At 34.5% G+C, this 21,732-nt stretch overlaps 1 long non-coding RNA gene across 1 annotated transcript; it reads left to right on the top strand.

Annotated features, from left to right (window-relative positions):
- Positions 1-13,049: 13,049 nt before the first annotated feature.
- On the top strand, positions 13,050-15,875 carry LOC126892819 (uncharacterized). The gene is made up of 3 exons (XR_007701012.1): positions 13,050-13,517; positions 13,652-13,809; positions 15,053-15,875. It is a non-coding gene; the product is annotated as an uncharacterized LOC126892819 (long non-coding RNA).
- The last annotated feature ends 5,857 nt before the right edge of the window (positions 15,876-21,732 follow it).

Below are 21,732 nucleotides of genomic sequence, written 5' to 3'. Positions count from 1 at the left end.
TTTGGCCTTGAATAAATTGGTCAATTCCTTGTTCAACTTATTATTAGTGTAAAGCGGGTTAAATCGCGGATGCGGATAATAGGGCTTTTCATTCACAGTCATTTGTTTCGAGCTTCTGTCATACATATATTGTATAATGCGTATTGGCGAGGAACCGCAAAGTGGGCGACGCTTGGTGGCGAATTTGAAAAGCATCAACTCTAGGAAAACTTTGAATTTGCCATTAATTTGTGTACATATTTGCGGTCAGTTTATGTTGTAATTAACAATGACTTCGACTTAAAAAAACTATTGCAGTGTTCCTCAGTATTCATTCCTATTATACTCTACGTCGCTAATAGCACACGACGTCCTCTGGACGTCCAAAATAGGTCCATTTTTCGTACTAACGTCCATGGACTAAAAAGGGACGTCCTTCGGACGTCCGACGTTGGACGTCCTTCGGTGGACTAAATATGTACGTCCTTCGGACGTCCGATGTTGGACGTCCTTCGGGTGGAATAAATATGAACGTCCTTTGGACGAAATACGAACGTTTTCTCATCGTCCATATTGGTCATATTATACGAATTACGGGATCAAATAGCAAAATAATTCAATAAAATATTAACTTAATTATGTTAATAAAATAGTTTAAATCGAAAAGATAATCATATTTAATTCAAAATTGTACAGTTTAATATCCAAAACATGTGTTTGTTTTTTTGTAAAGTGTGAAAATCTTATTTGTAAATTATTTGTTAAAATGTTTTATTATTCTAGTTACCAAGATAACATAAGTTTGCTAATTATCTAATTCTAATAAGCAAAAATATAATTTTTATCAATGTATCCATACTACAGATGAATCTTGAGAGCATCTTTTTGAAGTTGAAGATACGTGCCCGAAATAGGTCCAGTATTAATCCTAATGTCTATGGACTATAAATGGATGTCATTCGGACGTCCGACGTTGGACGTCCTTCGGTGGACTAAATATGTACGTCCTTCGGACGTCCGATGTTGGACGTCCTCCGGGTGGAATAAATATGAACGTTCTTTGGACGTCCGTACTGGACGAAATACGGACGTTTTCTGGACGTCTGAAAATCGCCCTCACTACCTGGATTCTCTGTTCAAAAAACTATAAAGATAGGCGATAGATTTTTGATTCACCGATATCAGTTCGAAGTTCGAGAACTGATCTCTCAGTCGTTGTCGTCGTTATTGTTCCCTCCTAGTGGTTATTCATCAACCACTTATTTTCATAATTTAAGAAATTATATTATATTTATACGAATTGTATAATATTATAAATATACTAAATATCTTATTATATAAAGAAATGAAGACGCTGTTTCACAGCATAAAACAGCGTCCGGCTGCCTCATCGGGCCATTTAGAGCATCAATGCATAGGTCCATCCAATGGATTATAATACATATGCCCCTGTGACATAGTACCCCAAAATTTTAATCAACTACGCTGAGGATTCCTGTTCCTGGAGTTTTTCTGAAGTGCCGAAGCAGTCTGTTGCTGATTTCTCGACCGGATGAGGAGTTTTGGAAGTCATCAACCCCATACAGCTCATGGAGTTTCCCGGGGTAGCCAGTCACTTTCTGGTAACTGAACGCCGAAGAAGAAGAATTCAGACTCTGCTACCACCGTCTGGACATAGCCTATGGATTCTCGATGGCCCAGAGGAGGACAAACGCTGAGGAGGATGACATCCAAACATTTTAAACAGTGAGATTTTTAATTTTTGTGTTGTGTTGTCGAAACTTATTTCAATAAACAAAAAATTTCTTTACTTTATCATATACATATTTGCACTTTAGCTCATTTTTCGATTATTGGATACTTTTTTATACCTCATGTATATTTTCTATCCAATTTTATATATTTTTTGATGATTTACGATCTTCTACGCAGTTTCGTTGAATTTTTAATTTAGTTCGATATTATTCCCTAACAACACACAACATTCCAGGAATGTACTACCAAAGTTCTATCAATATTTGAATGTCCTGGACATTTAGGGAACATTCGGTGAACATCTGTTTAAATTATTCCTGGAATGTTACCATAAGACATTCTGTGAACATACTACCAATGTTCCTATATTTTAAGTTGCGAAATAATACATACGTGTAACAGATACAACATTACTTATAACATACCAGACAAACTAAGTGACACTTTAGGCCTACAGTGCAATAATATGTCAAATTTAAAGAGTTTCCCAAGTTCAATTAATACAATATTATAAACATACAAATGTAATAAAAATTATTGTTCGCGAATATTCAATTTGGAATGCGATTTTGTTAATAAAAAAAATACTTATAACTTATGCAAAACCCAAGAGAGGCATTTATATTTATTTCTTTTGCGTTCATTTTCAAATTCTCCGTGCATATATTTTTGTGCATGGCGCTTGAGAGGGCATCACGTGACTAAAAACGACCAACCAACGACCTCGCTTCGGCCATCTTGGCATCTTCATCATGGCCACCTTGCTTTGCCGTGGGTGGATCGTTTGTATTATTTGTGCTTTTTAAGAATATTTTTTTAATTCGGATACTTTTATAATAGCTTTAATAGTATTATTAACATAGTGAATAAAATGGTGTCCTGTTTTTAACGCAGTTGGAGTAGCAGAAACAAATGTAGATAAAAAAATCTGCAGGAATAACGTTTCAATTATGACAGAAGCTCCAAACAAATGACTGTGAATGAAAAGCCCTATTAAAAGGTTAGTATGCAAATATGTAAACGAAGGCATGCCCTGTATTTCAGAAAATAAATTAATACTATTAATACCCTAATAATACTATTCATAAAAAATCTTTTAAGTAACCTAGATATAACAAAGTGAATAAAAGGCATAAATCAGAAGAATTATTATTTTATTTTATAAGTTAATAATTGGTCATATCCATTTATTATTTTAATAATAATTGTGAATAAGCCACAAACTTCGCTTATTCCTAACTAAAATAGTAAATAGAGATAATAACAATAGGATTTGTAAAACTAAAGTAATTCTTTTTGCGTTTTTGCTAATGTATGCCTTTATAAATAGGATGTTTAGGCTCACTAAAATAAATATATTATACACGGCTCACTAAAATAATTAGTTACGCCCCTGTACTACTGATTACTTAAAATTCAAGTAGTATTTATGTAACCTTTCTGGAAACTCCAGGTTATTGTTGAGACTCGCATTTGAACCCCTCGCCGGGGCAGATCGTCAAAAGCTTCCTAACGAGAATCATCTCTAATCTATCGACGCTCCCGCTATTCGTAAAAAGGCCGCATTTTACCGGCTTTTTTTGCTATCGTTTTATACCGCTCAGATAATTCAATCTGCTCAGTATTATCGACGATGATTTATTTAGCGTATTAGTGAGTGCCTTACAAATGAACCAAATGGATTATGGAATTCAATCAGAGCTCTGATGTGACACGTCATCAAGGAATAAAACTGTAAGTACTCTACATGTATGTGAACATAACTTATTAGTCGTGATACTGTATGCATTTTGAACCATATACCTCTCGTAGCAAATATTCTTTGTGCCATTTATGCAGATAATACTTTAAATTACATATGAAAAATCGTTATCTACTCTTAACCAGCTTACCTATGGGAATATACTCTATAACCGTACAATAAGTATAGGTTACTATTGTTAAGGATACTTTACGTATTGCCTAAACATTTCTGTTCCATCGAGCCGTATCATATTAATTATTTATTAATTAAATCCTCAAGGTCCTTCGTATTTGCATATTTTGATAATCTCTATTCTGAGAATAACGGTTTTTCATTTATAGTGTCTTTCTGTTGCATTTGGAAATTTCCAAGCCACGCCGCCCCGGCACAAAAATAAAATATTCCTCTCTTTCTGCACTCAAATTCTCAGTATTTAACCCAGCACGTCTCTACAATAGCTGGTAGGTTGTTAAGCCCGGTCTACACGTGCAATTTCAGAAACTACTTGCTTTGTTCAAATAAAGGAGTCGTTTTGTTTGTATGAAAAAATATTTGCATATATTACATTATTTTATTTTCGTAAATATATTTTTCTGTTTATAGTATACAAAAAGTGTACTCATTTCCTGGCTGATAGTACGGGTGTTATAATTTTAACATTGTTTGTTCAACCTTTTGATTTAAATTAAATTTATAATTTTGAATCCGATTAAGCCTGGTTCACAGGTTACAAAAATTATTAAAAATAATTTTGTTTTCTTGCATAAATTGTAAGTTTTTGCTACATTTAGCTTCGCTTAAGCTCATTTTACACTTCTAGAAAACTATAGAAAATAAATAATTGTTTTTTCCTTCAATTTAATTAATTTAAATACTTGTTAAGGGTGTCTCACACTTGCTGAAAAATACCCATTTTGGAAAATTGCATATATTTTGAAATTTTATAGTTTTGCATTTCATATACTAATCTGCGCTCATACAGGGTGATACTATTAAGCCAATCTCACACTATTAAACGTGTAATATATAATATATTGTACATATTCTCTCATTTTCGCATCGATTTATAGGTTTAGACATTTGCAAATAATCTATCTAATCTCACATTCTCGCAACATGGCTGACCGATCAAAATATAACCGACAGAGGCTCACCGCAAAACTTGATATAACCAAGTTGGCTGATTCGGTTCCCACAACTCTTAATTCTCTAAACAAATATAAAATTCGTGAAATAATTTCACAACTCAAACATTCTTACGGACTTTTCCGCGATGCTCAAAATGTGCTGGAGACGATCCCCGAGGAACCTACCCCCTCTACTGATTCCTCTGTGGTTTTTGATAAATATTTGGATACAATTTCTCTATTGGAAGAAAGGTTAGAGGTCATTGAAAGTTCTAATGTGACTGCTACCCCCTCCCTCCAATTTGACCCTAATTCTTCTCTAACCTCACAGTCTATGGCTAGGCAACGAACAGTAAACCTCCCTCGTATTCAGTTAAAACCATTTAGTGGCTTAGTTACTGAATACAATTCATTCATTGAGACCTTTGATACAATAATAGGATCTGATACTACATTAAGTGATCTGGAAAAACTCATTTACCTCAAAAGTTTTCTAACTTCCGAGCCTTTGACGCTTCTCGAGCATATCCCACTCACAGGTGACAATTACAAAATAGCCCGGGATAACCTGACACAAAGGTACGCCAACTCTAAATCGCTTATCAAAACTCTCATCTCTCAAATTCTTGATGCGCCTCCTATTTCTGGAAACGCAAATCACTCACAATTAAGAAATTTTCATACGGTCATGTCAAATAATTTCAAGGCCCTATTGAACTTGAATAGGCCCCCTTCAGATCTCTTGCATTTACTTCTCATACATATCGCTACTCAGAAACTCGACGCACCTACCATTAGGGCTCTTGAGTTCCAATCCGGTGGTAGCCAAGCTACCCCTGATTTTGTCCATTTTCTAGGGGAAATCGAGACACGCGTTGTTCATCTTGAGAATATTCAATCTCAATCAAAACCAAAATCGACTACTACTTCCAGACACTCTTTACACCTAGCCTCAGACACTTCTACCAGTAACCTTTCGCCTCGCTTAGGTCCTAAGAAATGTTCCTATTGCAACGACTCTCACTCGATCTACTCTTGTCCTCAGTTCAAGCAGTTGAATTCTAAAGAACGTTTTAGTTTTGTCAAACAAAATAAATTTTGTATTAATTGTCTTGGGTCTCACATGCTCGATCAGTGTAAATCCAAATTCTCTTGCATAGTTTGTAAATCTCGTCATCACACGTTGCTCCATTTCGACAAAACGGGTCATAGTAACCCTTCCGCGGCTGTTGGCCAACACAACTCAAATAATCATAATAAAACCGCTATCTCAAATAACTCCCATACACAGGGTAATTCACAACAGGGGCCCTCACATGTTAGAGCTCCTGAAACGGAAGTTAATCTTCAAAATTCGACTCCACATTCAATGGCTCTATCTGCAGCCTCGCTTGATAATCATTTGGTGTTATTAAGCACACTCCAGGTCTATCTTGTCGCTCCTAGCGGCAAGAGGGTCTTCGCAAAGGCACTTTTAGACTCGGCCTCACAGGTTTCATTTATTAGTGCTGACCTCGTAAAGGAACTGTCACTCACCACTAGAGATGGAAAATTACGGATCAATGGAATTAACTCCACCTCATCCTCGTCTCAATCTATTGTAGATACAACAATTTTCGCTGTCGCTAACGACGTTCCTTTTGACATCTCGTGCTCTGTACTCCCAAAGATAACAAATCCGCTTCCTCAAATTTCTATTTCGGCGAGCAAACTAAACATACCCTCAGAGATACCATTAGGTGATCCGATGTTCCATGTAACATCCCCAATTGGTATCCTGCTCGGTGCAGACCTGTATAACGATATCATTCAACCTGAAATAATTCGTTTGGGAAAAGGTCTTCCCGTTCTTCAACGCACTCTACTCGGGTACACGATATCAGGGTCAGTTCCAGACTTTGCTCTTAAGTCGAAAAATACTAAAAAGGCTTTGGAATTTTATTCAAACTCTCTCGTTACTTGTTGTTCTCATAACACTCCTTCCGCCGTAAATGAGCCGGTAGTGTCCAACGAGGAACTATCCGATCATTTACAAAAATTCTGGGAGCTGGAAGAAGCCGCTCCTCAGAACACCGATCTCATTAATGATCACCCCGCTGAAATTAATTTTGTAAAACATGTTAATGTTCTCCCCAATGGACGATATGAGTCCACACTCAATCTCAAACTCCCTATCGAAGATATAGACATGGGAAATTCGTTTCTCTCGGCAAAAAGACGTTTTCTCAGTCTCGAGAAACGTTTTCAACTCAACCCTGATTTATTGGAAAAATATCAGGACATTATATCGGAATATCTCAATAACGGACAAATAATTCAAGTGCCGTTAAAAATGCTAAATGACTCAGGTAAACCTAATTACTTTCTCCCTCACTTTCCCGTTTTCAAATCCAACTCTACTACTTCCACTCGTATAGTTTTCGATCCAAACAATAAATCGTCTACGGGAATCTCCCTCAGTGACGTCATAGACAAAGGTTATGTCGTCCAACATGAACTTTTTGACATTCTCGCTAAGTTTCGTCAGTTTAAATTCGCACTAGTAGGCGACATCAAGGCTATGTTCCTACAAATCGCCATTTGTCCCACTGAAACATTTCTGTTAAATTTTCTCTTTAGGGACAATATTCAGCAGCCTTTACGGTGCTATCAATTTCAAAGATTACCCTTCGGGCTCCCAAGTAGCCCATTTATCGCTCAAAGAGTTATCAAGCACATCGCTGACAACAACAAACATACCCACGAACTTGCTACTAGTGTTCTGCAAGAATCTATCTATATGGATGACCTGATCAGCGGTGCTGACAGTCTTCATGAATTAAGTTGTCTTTTCGAACAATTAACTTCTTTGCTAGAAACCCATGGTTTCCTCCTCCACAAGTGGAACTGCAGTTCTTCAGAATTTCTGTCTCAACACAATTTAAATCCCGTCTCTGAAGTCAGTCTTAACTTCACGGGATCTGATAAAGTCTTAGGCATATTCTGGGATTCAGAACGCGACCACTTTTCGTTTAAAACTCCTATCTTCAAATTGGCTAATGTTGTTACTAAACGTACTATTCTCTCCTACATTGCTACTTTGTATGACCCGCTAGGATGGTTATCCCCTGTCCTTGTGAACGCTAAGCTCTTGATACAGGAAATATGGTCCCAGAAATTGGACTGGGATCAACCCATTGACTCACCCATCATTATGAAAAATTGGCAAAACCTCTTATCGACATTCAAAACTATAGAAGAGGTCAAGGTACCTCGATGCTTACTTTTACAAAAGAAAGTTGTTGATGTTCAATTAATTATTTTCACCGACGCATCGGAAAAAATATACAGCACTTGTGTGTATCTCAAAGCGACATACTCAGACTTTTCTGTATCGTCGCGGCTTATCGCTTCTAAAAACAAAATTTCTCCGCTAAAAAATAAACTCACCATCCCCAAATTGGAACTTTGTGGAATAGTGTTGGGAGTCACTCTGGCTCATAGACTTTTTCACATCTTCAAGAAAAATTTGAGTATATCTTCATCTCATCTCTTTGCTGACTCTACAATTGCCTTGTCTTGGATACTTTCTAAAAAACACATTTGGAACATTTTTGTACAAAACAGAATTCAAAAGGTCAATTCCTTGTTGGAAACTTTTCCTTGTGATTTCCATTTCGTCAGAAGTCACGAAAACATCGCTGACCCCGCTTCCAGAGGGATAAATGTCTTTGATAATCCCCAGACCACCGAAGACTGGTTATGCGGACCTAGCTTTATTAGAGACAATCCCATCGATTTTTCTCTTCATCAAATTCCTCATTTTCAGGATGATCTTCCTGAATTAAGGAAGTTAGTTGTCTCAAACATAGCAACAAATCACGAACTCAACGACACCTTTGAAAATATATTCGCTAAATCTTCTTCTTTTCGTAAAATTCAAAGAATTGTCGCTTATCTTTTTAGATTCATCAGTAATATTAAAAAGAAAATAAATAACTCTCCACGAGATACGGATATATTGACGCCACCCGAAATGGAGATCGCTGATCACGCGATCATCAGGTATATCCAAAGTATCTACTTTAAAAAAGAGATTCTTGAATTGAAAAATGCTAAACTCGTGACCAATAAAGCCATTCGTAAACTCAACCCCTTCCTACAACATAATGATGGGCTGATTCGTGTGGGAGGACGTCTCCGACACGCCCCCATATCGTATAATCAAAAACACCCCATTCTACTTCCTTCTAAATGTCGAGTTGTAGAACTAATCTTGACTCAAGCTCATCATAAGTTATTACATTCAGGCGCGCAAACAGTACTTTCGTATGTCAAAATGAAGTACTGGCCAATTGACGGATTAAGACAGATTAAACGCTTAATTCGTAAGTGTGTAAACTGTTTCCGATTCATGACACCCAATTCTGTTCAACAGATGGCAGATATGCATCCCGATCGTGTACTCCCCACTAGACCCTTCCAAGTCGTCTCAGTGGACTATGGGGGGTTCTTCTTAATTAAGTCCTCACATTTGAGGAAGGCACCGCTTTACAAAGCATACGTAGCCTATTTCATTTGCATGAGCACTAAATGTGTTCATATCGAACTCGTCACAGGATTAAGCGCAGAAGCCTATATTCTTACTCTGAAAAGGTTTATTGCCAGAAGATCCACGCCCAGTATTATTTGGAGCGACAATGCCACAAATTTCCATGGGGCAAAAAATGAAATGCGCGAATTCTATGATTTTTTCTTAAATCAAAATAATTCGGAACAGATTAAGGAATTCTGTACTCAAAACTCCATAACTTTCAAGATGGGTGTTCCCCGCAACCCCCATCAATTCGGCCTCCATGAGGTAGGAATAAAGAGTGTGAAGTATCACCTCTATCGAATTATAGGAAATTCCCACTTCACCTTTGAAGTGTTTAACACAGTATTATGCCAAATCGAGGCTATTCTAAATTCGAGACCCATCACTAGGATGTCGTCTGACGCCAATGACTTCGCTTTCCTATCTCCAGCTCACTTCTTAGTTCAAAGAAGTTTAACCGCGCCCCCTGAACCAAGTGTTTCAGAGATACCTGAAAATAGGTTGAATCTTTTTCAGCGTATTAGTAAAATTCAACAGCAATTTTGGAAATTGTGGAAAAAAGACTATCTTTGCCTCCTGCAGCAAAGAAATAAATGGACCGACCCTACTGACCCTGTCAAGATCGGGGATTTGGTTCTGTTGAAGGAGGATGGTACTCCTCCACTCTTATGGCCAACTGCCAGGGTAATAGATGTATTGCCTGGTAAGGATGGTCTAGTTCGTACTGTCAAGATTCACACTACTCACGGTGATTTTCTTCGTGGTATTACGAAAATCGCTGTGATTCCCCTGGAAGATTAAAATCTATCCCTAGGGGGAAAACTTATCGTTTTCCTCCATTTTATCGTTGTTACCCCTTGTGTATATAAACTCTAATTTCTTCAAACATTTCTTATCGTTGTGCACATCTTTGCCAATCCCCTCTCTTCGAGGTGATATAGGCCATCTCTCTCGCCTGTCGCCCCCGGCAATATGTACAATAAATATATTATACACGGCTCACTAAAATAATTAGTTACGCCCCTGTACTACTGATTACTTAAAATTCAAGTAGTATTTATGTAACCTTTCTGGAAACTCCAGGTTATTGTTGAGACTCGCATTTGAACCCCTCGCCGGGGCAGATCGTCAAAAGCTTCCTAACGAGAATCATCTCTAATCTATCGACGCTCCCGCTATTCGTAAAAAGGCCGCATTTTACCGGCTTTTTTTGCTATCGTTTTATACCGCTCAGATAATTCAATCTGCTCAGTATTATCGACGATGATTTATTTAGCGTATTAGTGAGTGCCTTACAAATGAACCAAATGGATTATGGAATTCAATCAGAGCTCTGATGTGACACGTCATCAAGGAATAAAACTGTAAGTACTCTACATGTATGTGAACATAACTTATTAGTCGTGATACTGTATGCATTTTGAACCATATACCTCTCGTAGCAAATATTCTTTGTGCCATTTATGCAGATAATACTTTAAATTACATATGAAAAATCGTTATCTACTCTTAACCAGCTTACCTATGGGAATATACTCTATAACCGTACAATAAGTATAGGTTACTATTGTTAAGGATACTTTACGTATTGCCTAAACAGTAGACCACACACTATAATATGCAGTACCAACTAATGAATACACAGAATATTATAGTCGATTTGCTAAACTCAGTCTCAGTAGGTACTACTGAGTCTCAGACACAACTGGCTAGTGATTTTAGTAAATAATTTTGCCAATTTGGTAAAATTGGCAAAAAAAAATAATAACTAAATAGTTAATAATTACTGTAATTTTGGCAAAATTGGCCAAAAACAAAAAAAATTACCTACTAAAATCACTAGCCAGTTGTGTCAGAGTTTGGGGAACTGACTATACTAATAAACAATTTCTAAGCTGTTTTATAATATTTTGTGAGTCCATTAATCATATTTTTTATTTAAAACTAAGGTAAAAATGCAGATATTGTAGGAACCCTATTTTTTGCAATTTTTTTTGGACTTAGCCAAAAAAGTGAAAAAAGAGGCTTTTTTGTGTTTTTTTTTGTCGGAACATTAAAAAATCCAAAAAAAGACTCAAAAAATGAAAAAATTCATGGAAAAACTTAAAAATTACAACAAAAAGTGCTATAAAAATAGAAAACTACTTACAAAATCACATTAAAATAATATAAATACTATATTGATGCTGTTAAACCATGAAAAAGTAAAAATAATTACAAGAAAGCCACAACTTATTGGAACTGTAAACTGTAAACAAACTCTCGCACATATGCGCAATAATTGGAATGTGACATTCACTGACACTGTTGCCAGATTTAAAATTTTTTTTACGTAGTGAAAATGGAAAATTTATATATTATTATACATATTATACACATTTTATATGATTTTCGAAGCAGTTTTATATCGTTATAACACTTTTTGTTGTAATTTTCAATTTTTCCATGAATTTTTACCTTTTTTGAGTCTTCTTTGGATTTTTTTATGTTTCTACAAAAAAAAAACCCAAAAAAGCAAAAAAAATGTTATATTTAAAATACTAATAGGTATATAAAAATATGAAATAATAGTATGCAATAGTCTTTATATTTGTACTTTTTGTATTGTACATTTATTCGGGCGGTGGATATAATTTAGCGGCAGCGACGAAAAAGTGGTGTAACCTTTCGGCACGAGTCGGAAAAGTTCTCTTAAACATAAATTCGGCCAGGTAACCTACAAAGTGGTCTCGCCGTATGCCGTATTTGGGTATAGTAGCTCGAACATCCCTCCAAAGCCGTTCTACGTTGTTAGTGTGGGTACCGGTATCAGGGTCCACAAAATGCTTGGAATGATTTACTGTTTGATGAATAAATCCTTCTTGGGACAAGCAATCGTAGGATTTCCAACAATCCGAATAGACTGTTGTTCCAGGAAGAATCCATTCCTTAATCAGTCCAAGCAAAGTGTCTGTGTCCCTTTTTTCAACCGGTACTAAGAAGAACTTCTTGGAGTTTCGTTCTAAGCCTCCGAAAACCCAAACACCTTCATACAAACGGCCTTTATTATATTTTCGCCGTCCGAATTTACATTCATCAATTTCGACTACGACATCCTTCCCTCCCAATTTCTGTGAATTATTCAAAGCGAAACTAATAAAGACTTCGCGAGAGAAGGAATACCAGTCTGCAATACTATGAGACGCAATTTTTAACTCGTCCCGAATAAAGGTATATCTAGGAGGACGTAGATGTAACAAAATAGAAACAAACATAAATAATTTTTCTATCGGCAATTTAGTTGACTCAAAAAATGTCCCCTTCCTTGCCGATACAGCAAATCCGCAGCGTTTTAGCGCTTTTTTATTTTTGCTTATACGTTTGTAACACCTAAATCGTCCTTGACCATCCACTTTCATTACAGTGCCGCAAGTAGGACAACGTCTATTATACTTCAGCACCCCGTGTGAATAAAAAAAGTTCATTATAACGTCTTTATTAATTTCCATACGGCAACTTTCATTATAACCAATTTCACACGAAACGCAACCGGCCATTTTATCTCGATAGAAACACAACTTTACTATTCAAAAGACAGACAAACTAAGAAAAAATTCCTTCAGACCTTCAACTTTATGTAAAATGTTTATGTAGGGTTGCCAGATCAGTTTTGATGTCGTCAGTAATTTTACTTTCAAAAAATCAGTAGCCATCAGTAGATTTTTTAAGCCATTTATAATAAATACTATAAAACCTGTGTTAACGGCCACCTGTTAAAATCGGCCATTTCTACTAACGGCAAGTTTATAACCTAATCAAACCAACTTTAATGCAATCTAAACTGCCATAAAAAAGCTATTGGAACACATGCAAAAACGAGCGACCATAACGTAATCAAGCCAACTTTAATGCAATCTAAACTGCCATAAAAAAGCTATTGGAACACATGCAAAAGCGAGCGACCATAACGTAATCAAACCAACTTTAATGCAATCTAAACTGCCATAAAAAAGCTATTGGAATACATGCAAAAACGAGCGACCATAACGTAATCAAACCAACTTTAATGCAATCTAAACTGCCATAAAAAAGCTATTGCAAAACATGCAAAATCGTGATTCCTTCCATATTTTTTTATTATGTACTATGGTACCTATGTTTAAAAAATTGCAAGAAACCGTATTTTTGAAAATATGGCAACATTGGTTGAAAAGTGACATGACATTACGGACAGCACAATCAAAATGGAAGATGAAAATTAATGTCAAAACAGGAAATTTTTAAATAAGAATTATAAAAAAAGTATGCTTTGAAATTGGTTAAAAAGCAGCAACCGACATTTCTAAAACATCATAAAGTGAGTAGAAAGTCATACATAAGAAGTATTTCAAATATTAGCTGAAATATAACCTCCGACACTTTCGCGCAACATTACGCATTTCGCGCAATTTGTTAATAATGCTTAGTAATGCATATATTTTGTATTTTTAGCTTTCCAGAAGATCCTGCGAAGAAGACATGAAGTATAGATCAGATTTGTTAATAGAGGAGTATGTTCAAAACACTTTTTAGAAAAAGATATTGACAGAACTTCACTTTCATCTGTTCGTTTAAGAGACTGTGCTGTTCCAATAGCTTATGTCACACAGGTATATGCATTTTTTTTCTTGGTTTTAACATCTTTAAACGCGAAATACGCAATAGCTTATCGAATTGATGCCATGTTATTTTTCTTTATTAAGGTCTTTGTTTATTATTGTGTATGTGTATTAACAACAGAAACATTTTTGGTTATTCTTTATTTTATTTTATATTTTGTCATCAAGTGTTCAGTCAATGTATGTAGTTTTCTTATGTACACCTTTATGGGTTTATACCTGGTGGATGTATATTTCAATAAATAAATAAATAAATAACCTAATTAATAATACAGTCTGTACAATATAGATACTGTTGTAATTCATTATCTACATCGGAGATCTAAGTTGACATTGTTGCCCAACTGCAAAAAATTTTTGAATTCATTTTAAGTCAAATATATCACATAATTATTGCGAAGTAGATTATACAACAAAACAGATTAATATTCAATGTAAATAAATAAAAACATCAGAAATAGAAAACAAGAATTAAGGTATAATCTTATGTTACAGTTATTAAGGTACCAAGGGTATTATAAGGATAATAACGCTTGAGGTCAATGGTGTTTTTAACAAGGGCCTGAGGGATATACGTTGACTGAAAGCGTTATTATTATAATACCTGTGGTGCCTTCAACGTTTAATGTCTGACTAAATTATTCTTTATATGCGAAAAATTTGAATGAATTTTGAATTGATTAGTTTTTAAATAAGTACATTTACCAGTAACAGTAGTAACATAATTGTGGTAACCATAGTTTTACTTAGGTTGATATTTGTCAACTTGACAATATCTAAGTCGTTATTTAAATTTAATGCCCAAGGGCGTTATATCATACTTAACAGACTTCGAAATGTCATTATTTGTCAAATAATGTACCAGTAGGACATTAAAGTAAATAATAAAAACAATAAATATAATGAATACTAAATACTTATTTGTTTGTGAAAAATCTATTTCTTTGTGGCTTTTTTGTAATTAACTATTCTAATGAGGAAATAAGCCACAATTTACTTGAAAAAATAATTTTATTAAGGTTTCTACTTCCACGTCGGATGTCGTTGTCAAAATACAAAATGTTCATTATTATTATTTTATTTATTAAATATTATTTATTATTTATTTAAATATTATTTAATATTTATTTTTTTATTATTATTATTTATGCGTATTATTACCTTTAAATAATATTTCTTCTGATTGTTAATTGTAGAGGATAGAAAAATTACCTTTTATTTTATTTTCTTTTAGAATCAGCTGAGAGAAGTGGTCTACAAAAAACCAGAAAGGAAACGGAATATGTGGCTACGAAAAGCAAAAGAAAGGTTTACAAAGCAAATGTGACACATTTTTTTATAATATTTAGGAATGTCAGTAAATTACATTAAAAAATGTATGTAAAGATTTTTTGCAATAAAAATGTTTATATTTATCAAGGATGTATTATTTGGTATGGCCACATATCGTCAGTGATGTGACAATACCTCCTATCTGTTTTTTTCAAGAGATTTGTAAGATAGACTAAAAACTTGTTTCGGCCACCTCCTGTTTTCATATATTTTTTGACTTGTTTTGCAGTAAATTCAACTATCTATTTACTACAAAAAAGTCAGAATACGTACGAAAACAGAAAGTGACCTTAAAAAATGTTTTTCGTCTCCTGCAAACCTCATGAAAAAACATATAGGAGGTATTGTCACATTACTGACGATATATTTCAGTGAATGTCTAAAAAATATACTGTGAATGTTCAAAGAACGTTCGTAGACATTCATGGAATGTTCTAACAAGACATTCAGTCTAAAAATATACTGTGAATGTCCAAAGAACATTCATGGAATGTTCCAACAAGACATTCAGTCTAACAAATAGACTGTGAATGTCCAAAGAACATTCGTAGACATTCATGGAATGTTCCAACAGAACATTCTAAGAATATTTAAAATGCTGACACAGCACTTTCCTGGGACTTTCCAGGGACATTCGTGTGCATTTGGGGACATTCCAGGAATGTTTTCAATGTCCTGTGTGTACATTCTAGGAACATTCATGGAATGTTTTGTGTTATTAGGGTTATACATCTCACAATGTTTTCCTATTTTCTGACTTATTTGTCACTAAATCTTTTTACCTGAAACCGTTTTTATTGTCTTCAAGTGCAAAATTCAAAACATTTCTCCGTATTTCTGATGGTCAATCCACCATCGTTCATACGATACGATATCATCGGTGTTAACTGTTATTTATGTAGGTATAGAAATTTGCAAGAGGGTCCTCTTATTTCTGTAACTCGGAGGTATAATAAATTAGGTACCATTGTTTAAAAAATACTATTTTAAACAATGTAGGTACATTATGTCGACATGGTGTTGTTTTGAATACGTTTAATCCAATTATTTTTTTAGTTGGATTATTCAAATTTTTTATATATTTACTATCATTGAAATATGGACACGTTGTCTTTCAAACAATTGAAATATATCAGATTTCTATAGCATTCAAAGTACTCTATTGCACAGTTACTCGAAATATTCGAATTTTTACATAGTGTTATTTTACAAAAGCTTTAGTTACTATTTGAAGCACTAAAATGCAAAATGTTACATTGCTTAAATAAATGTGTACTTTATTGTATTAATTTATTATTTTATTTTTATTTATAATTTTATATAGATAGTAATAGGTAATAATTGTATTTCTTTAATGCTGCATTCATGTATAATTTTGAAAGTTTGTTTGTCCCGTTTGTTATTAATAAATAAATATCAATAAATTAATATATTATAATGTAATTTAACGTAATTTGTAATAAAAGTTCTTTAACATTTTTTATTTTTATTTCCCAACATTCAAAATACATTCTTCATTGAAGGCCACCGAAGGTATTTTTTGGACATCCGATAAACGTCCAAATAACGTCCTCTCAGGACGTTAGATGGACGTTCGGCAGCACGACATTGGACCAAACTGGAACCTCATAAGAAGGTCCAATTGACGTCCACCGAACGTCCCCTCGGACGTTAGATGGACGTCCATTGGACGTTAGATGGACGTTAGGTGGACGTCTATTGGACGTTAGGTGGACGTCCATTGGACGTTTGGCAACGTGGCATTTGGACTAAACTAGGACGTCCTGTTAAGGTCCAATTTGCGTCCCCTAGGACGTCCGATTAAGGTCCAGTTCACGTCCCCTCGGGCCTTAGATGGACGTCCAACGGACGTTCGGTAGCGCGACATTTGGACCAAAATAGGACGTATAAAGGACGTTCCTCGGACCAAAACGGACGTCCAAGGAACGTCCTTAAAGTCCGTGAAGGACGTCCTAAGGACGTCCTTCGGATGTCCTTGTGCTATTAGGGGTAATGACCTAAACTAACCAATGCCAAATCACATATTTTGTTAATTTAACGTTTGTTAAACGTTACTCTTTGGGAGTCCAGTGCCAGTGCCGGCGTCTCCACCAGGATAATTTGAATAACCAATTAATACGATCAATTCCTGCAAAAAGTTTGAAACTCCCTTTAAAGAGAAAGGCGCAAAACTACCTGTCAAAATTTTGAATGTGTTTTCAATGTATTCATTTTTTTCGAATCCTGAGAAAACTAATATGTACACATATTTTTGAAAAATTTAAACGCAGAATGAAGTATTTTTTTGGTTCAAGCGACTGCAAAATTAAATAAATAAATAAAATGTAGTATATATTCTGTACATAGAATGTACATTGTTATGCAAAATATTCCGACCACCTCGTAATTTCCAGAACACAATTATTATAAAATAAATTCACCTAAAGACTAAGTTTTCACTCTAATGGCATATAACATATCCCACCAGAATGAAAACAATGGGAACCTTCTCTGGTTACACCTCCGAGGCTTCTACAATTTGCAAGCCATACGGATGCTGAGACTAAGGAAGATGAGGGAATTCTACAATTTACAATTCACGTCACATCTGCTCAGCGCGGTAAAGTTCCAACGAGACTGGTTCCCTTCATACTCCACACAGAGTAAATGTAAATCAAAAATGAATAACTATTTTCAATTTCGTTGCAAAACGAAAATACAGCCGAACCATATTCCAGTCCAATCAGAGAGTGCTGCAAGCACCTCTACCGGTTTCGAAACTTATTAGTCTCTCATCAGGAGGCACATATGCTGCTCTCCCTGATCCAACCAAAACAAACCCCAGCGTGCAGTCCCGAATTGCAACGAACGAAATGGCATAGATGCCCTAGCGGAACCATTGAAAATGGTTATTCATTTTTGTTTTAAATTCACCTACTTAGTTTCCAGTTTTTAATTAATTAAAAATTGTTTTTCTACGGCGGTGCTTAAACAGCCACTTTCCCGCGCGCATTTCGTTTCCGAAAGTTGCACTTTCCCGCACGGCGTGTCTGAAAGTAAAGCAGTAGAATACCTTCTAATATGGCATTATATTATACTATACTATAATACATGCAATAAACTAATATGTAGATATTATTTACTAATTTATTTCAAAAAAGTATCTTATTGTGTTAATATTTTAATGAAATTTGCGCAATAATTCGATGAAATAAAATTATTTTAACATAATATTTAAAAGTCAAAACAGTAGACAATTACAGGTTTTAAATCGTCGTCATGGAAACCAATGTCGTCGTCGTGGTAACCCATTATATTGAAAGTTTGGTTTTGACAACTTTGTCAAATAATTAATTTGTGTATTTTCACTGCTAAATAAAAATTAATATGACTCTATTTTTTGTGGCTTTTTTCCAAACGTACGGCCCTAGAAAAAATATTGTTCCTAACTCATGCGGAAAGTGTCTTCCCCGCACTCGACTGCTTGCCCGATCTCCGCTATCGCGTCATTCGGGTCAACGGCAGTCTCGTGCGGGAAAGTATCACTTTCCGCACTAGTTAGGAAAATAACTATATCTGTTGGTGTAAAATAAATTGTAGTGTACCTATTAGTTAAATTAAACACAAAATTAGAAATCCTAAGGTAGATTAATTTTTAAAACGCTGTGTGATTATCGGGATCGGGCCAGATTTTTTTATAAAAAAAAAGGTAAAAACAAATTAGTAGTTAGCATAAAACTTTAACGAATGCATACAGATGAAGCATAATTTTGAGTCAACTTTAATTTATAAGATGTCTTAGTGGCAAAACTTAGTATACTCCATCTAATTTACTTACCGTTGTACGTCATCCGCGTCATAGCCCGTGACGTCACATGGTACCAACAAGAAAAATTTAGGCGGTAGGTGTGTTCTTTTTTGGAATCACTTTGCCGAGTACACTGGCATTACAGCCACTAGACATATTTTATTATATACGCGTAGAAATAATATTTAAAGATTTCTATTAATGTTAACTTAAAGAAATGCACAATAATATGTTTCATTTAATTTGTATAAATGGATTATAAAGCGTTTTTACGAAGCACCTTTGTTCGGAATACACTGTAACTATAATCGAACGAAGGTGATATTTTGGCATAAATTGGTAACATTTATTTGACAGTTGCGGTGATGACACTTCATATTTGTTTATATTCTTTACTATAAGTATTTGTTTCATTATATTTACTGTTTTTATTATAAAAATTGAAGAAAGACTTCTGTGTAAAAGGTATATTTATTAAAACCCCAATAAAGGGCTACATTAAAAGACAGAACGTTTTCGCTCTAAAGAGAGCATCATCCGTGTTCTAAGCCTAAAATACAGTAGGAAAAATGAAAGAATACCCATGAACGAACATATAAAACACGCTGTATTTTCCTGTCACCGTGTCACACAAAAAATTGGCCAGCACAAGTACATGTAATAATTATTGTTACATGTACTTGCACTGGACAATTTTCTTTGTGACACGGTGACAGGAAAATACAACGTGTTTTATATGTTTGTTCATGGGTATTCTTTCATTTTTCCGACTATAAGTACAACCATAATTAGTGAAGACAAGAGTAAAAACAAGAATGTGTGTGTACTTTGTACGCACGTAAGAAGTTATACTTCTACTACATATTATGTGATTTTTAAGACAATACCAAAAATTTAAAAAATAAAAGAATAAAACGCACACAAACACATTGAAAAATGCCACAAAGAAAAAATGATTTCTGAACGATAATAATTGTTGGCAAAAATTTTAAATACGCATTTTCTGAAAAAAAAAATTATATAACAAATATACTTACAATCATAACATGCATAAAAAATAAAACTTGCATCGGGAATTGAACCCGTGAATTTCGTGGCGCTTTGATTCGTAATCGAAGTGTAGACTCACTCGTCCAATCCCACATTATTTATCATGTGGAAAAATACGGTAACTGAGCGATTTACTGTTTGACAGTTGTTTTGAAAATTAAATTATGTAGTTTAAATTTTGTGGAAGAAAATATAAAAATATAACAAAACAGTAAGAAAACAATATATTAGATGAAGATTGGTAGAACTTTTGTTGGTAATCAAATTAAGTATGTAAATCAAAGCATTACATACCTACTAGATAAATAAATCTACGCCAAAAAATCATAATTTAAAAATAAAAATCGAACCTAATTTGGGATTTCTCTCTAAAATCCGCATTCTTGAGAAAATAAATGTATGTATTTCAACCTAATCCAAATGTATAATTACAATATGATTATAATAAAAACTACTTACCAAATTAGAATGAGTTTTCCTTGTCCAAAATAGTCCAAAAGTCCAAAAATATAGGTATATGAAAACTATTTAAAAAGGCAGTATAACTATTAACTAACTTTTGTTTGTTGTTTCTTTTCACACAAATTTTAAAACGCAACAACCATAAATAATCTAACTACAGCTGTGCCACAGCCGCCATATTGAATAATTTTTGACATGTCATTTGAACATCCAATCAGAACAAAGTTATAATGCGCATGAGCCCGGTCGCTAGGATTTACCATATAAAAATTCACCCTCTATCGCCGGTAAAGAAGTATAACTTCAAAAATTAAAGGTTGACCAAGATAAAAAATTAGGTTATACTTACAAGCTCTACATGCTAAGCCACCAAAAATACATAGGTTAACTATACTAAAAATACATACATTTTTGGTGGCTTAGCATGTAGAGCTTGTAAGTATAACCTAATTTTTTATCTTGGTCAACCTTTAAATTGTTTTACTCTTGTCTTCACTAATTATGGTTGTACTTATTTTAGGCTTAGAACACTGATGATGCTCTCTTTAGAGCGAACACGTTCTGTCTTTTAATGTAGCCCTTTATTGGGGTTTTAATAAATATACCTTTTACACAGAAGTCTTTCTTCAATTTTTGTAATTAACCTTCGGAGTACGAAGACTGGGTCAAGCGTGACCCGAAATTCAGTTATTTCTTAATATTTTATGAAATAATTTTTTTACAAATCCGATTGATGGGAAGTTCTCCTTATTTGTTTCAATCTATTTTTTCGTATATAATTCGTGAACATGCAAATTACAGTTTTTCGTCTACGTAACATCTATGGTGCCGGGTCAGTCCTGACCCGGTCTTCGGATTTCGAAGAATATTTTCAATATGTTTGTAGGTACACGTAAATCGCAGCCGTCTCTGTTTACGGGTATACGTACAGTGGAACCCCGATAAGTCGGCCTCCGATAACCGGAAGTCCGGCTAACCCGAACCGATTTTCATCAGACAAAACAAACATTTTTTCACTTTGACCAAGTTTTTTACCAAGAAATAAACAATACTGACTGTATACAACTGTACGTAATTTAGATGTATTGTGCATATTTTATGTACTTCATGTTTTTGCAATTATAATGGAGTTTATCTGTAAGTATACCGTGTTTTATTAATTTTTACTATATTCTCCGGTTAACTCGGATTTTCGATAACTCGGATCGGCCGCAGTCTCGATTAATCCGACTTATCGAGGTTCCACTGTATTCAAATATATG

This window comes from Diabrotica virgifera, chromosome 9 (genome assembly GCF_917563875.1).
Source record: "Diabrotica virgifera virgifera chromosome 9, PGI_DIABVI_V3a".
Lineage (NCBI taxonomy): Eukaryota > Metazoa > Arthropoda > Insecta > Coleoptera > Chrysomelidae > Diabrotica > Diabrotica virgifera.
Note: the sequence above shows the minus strand (reverse complement) of the source record. Positions and strands in the feature narration are given on the sequence as shown.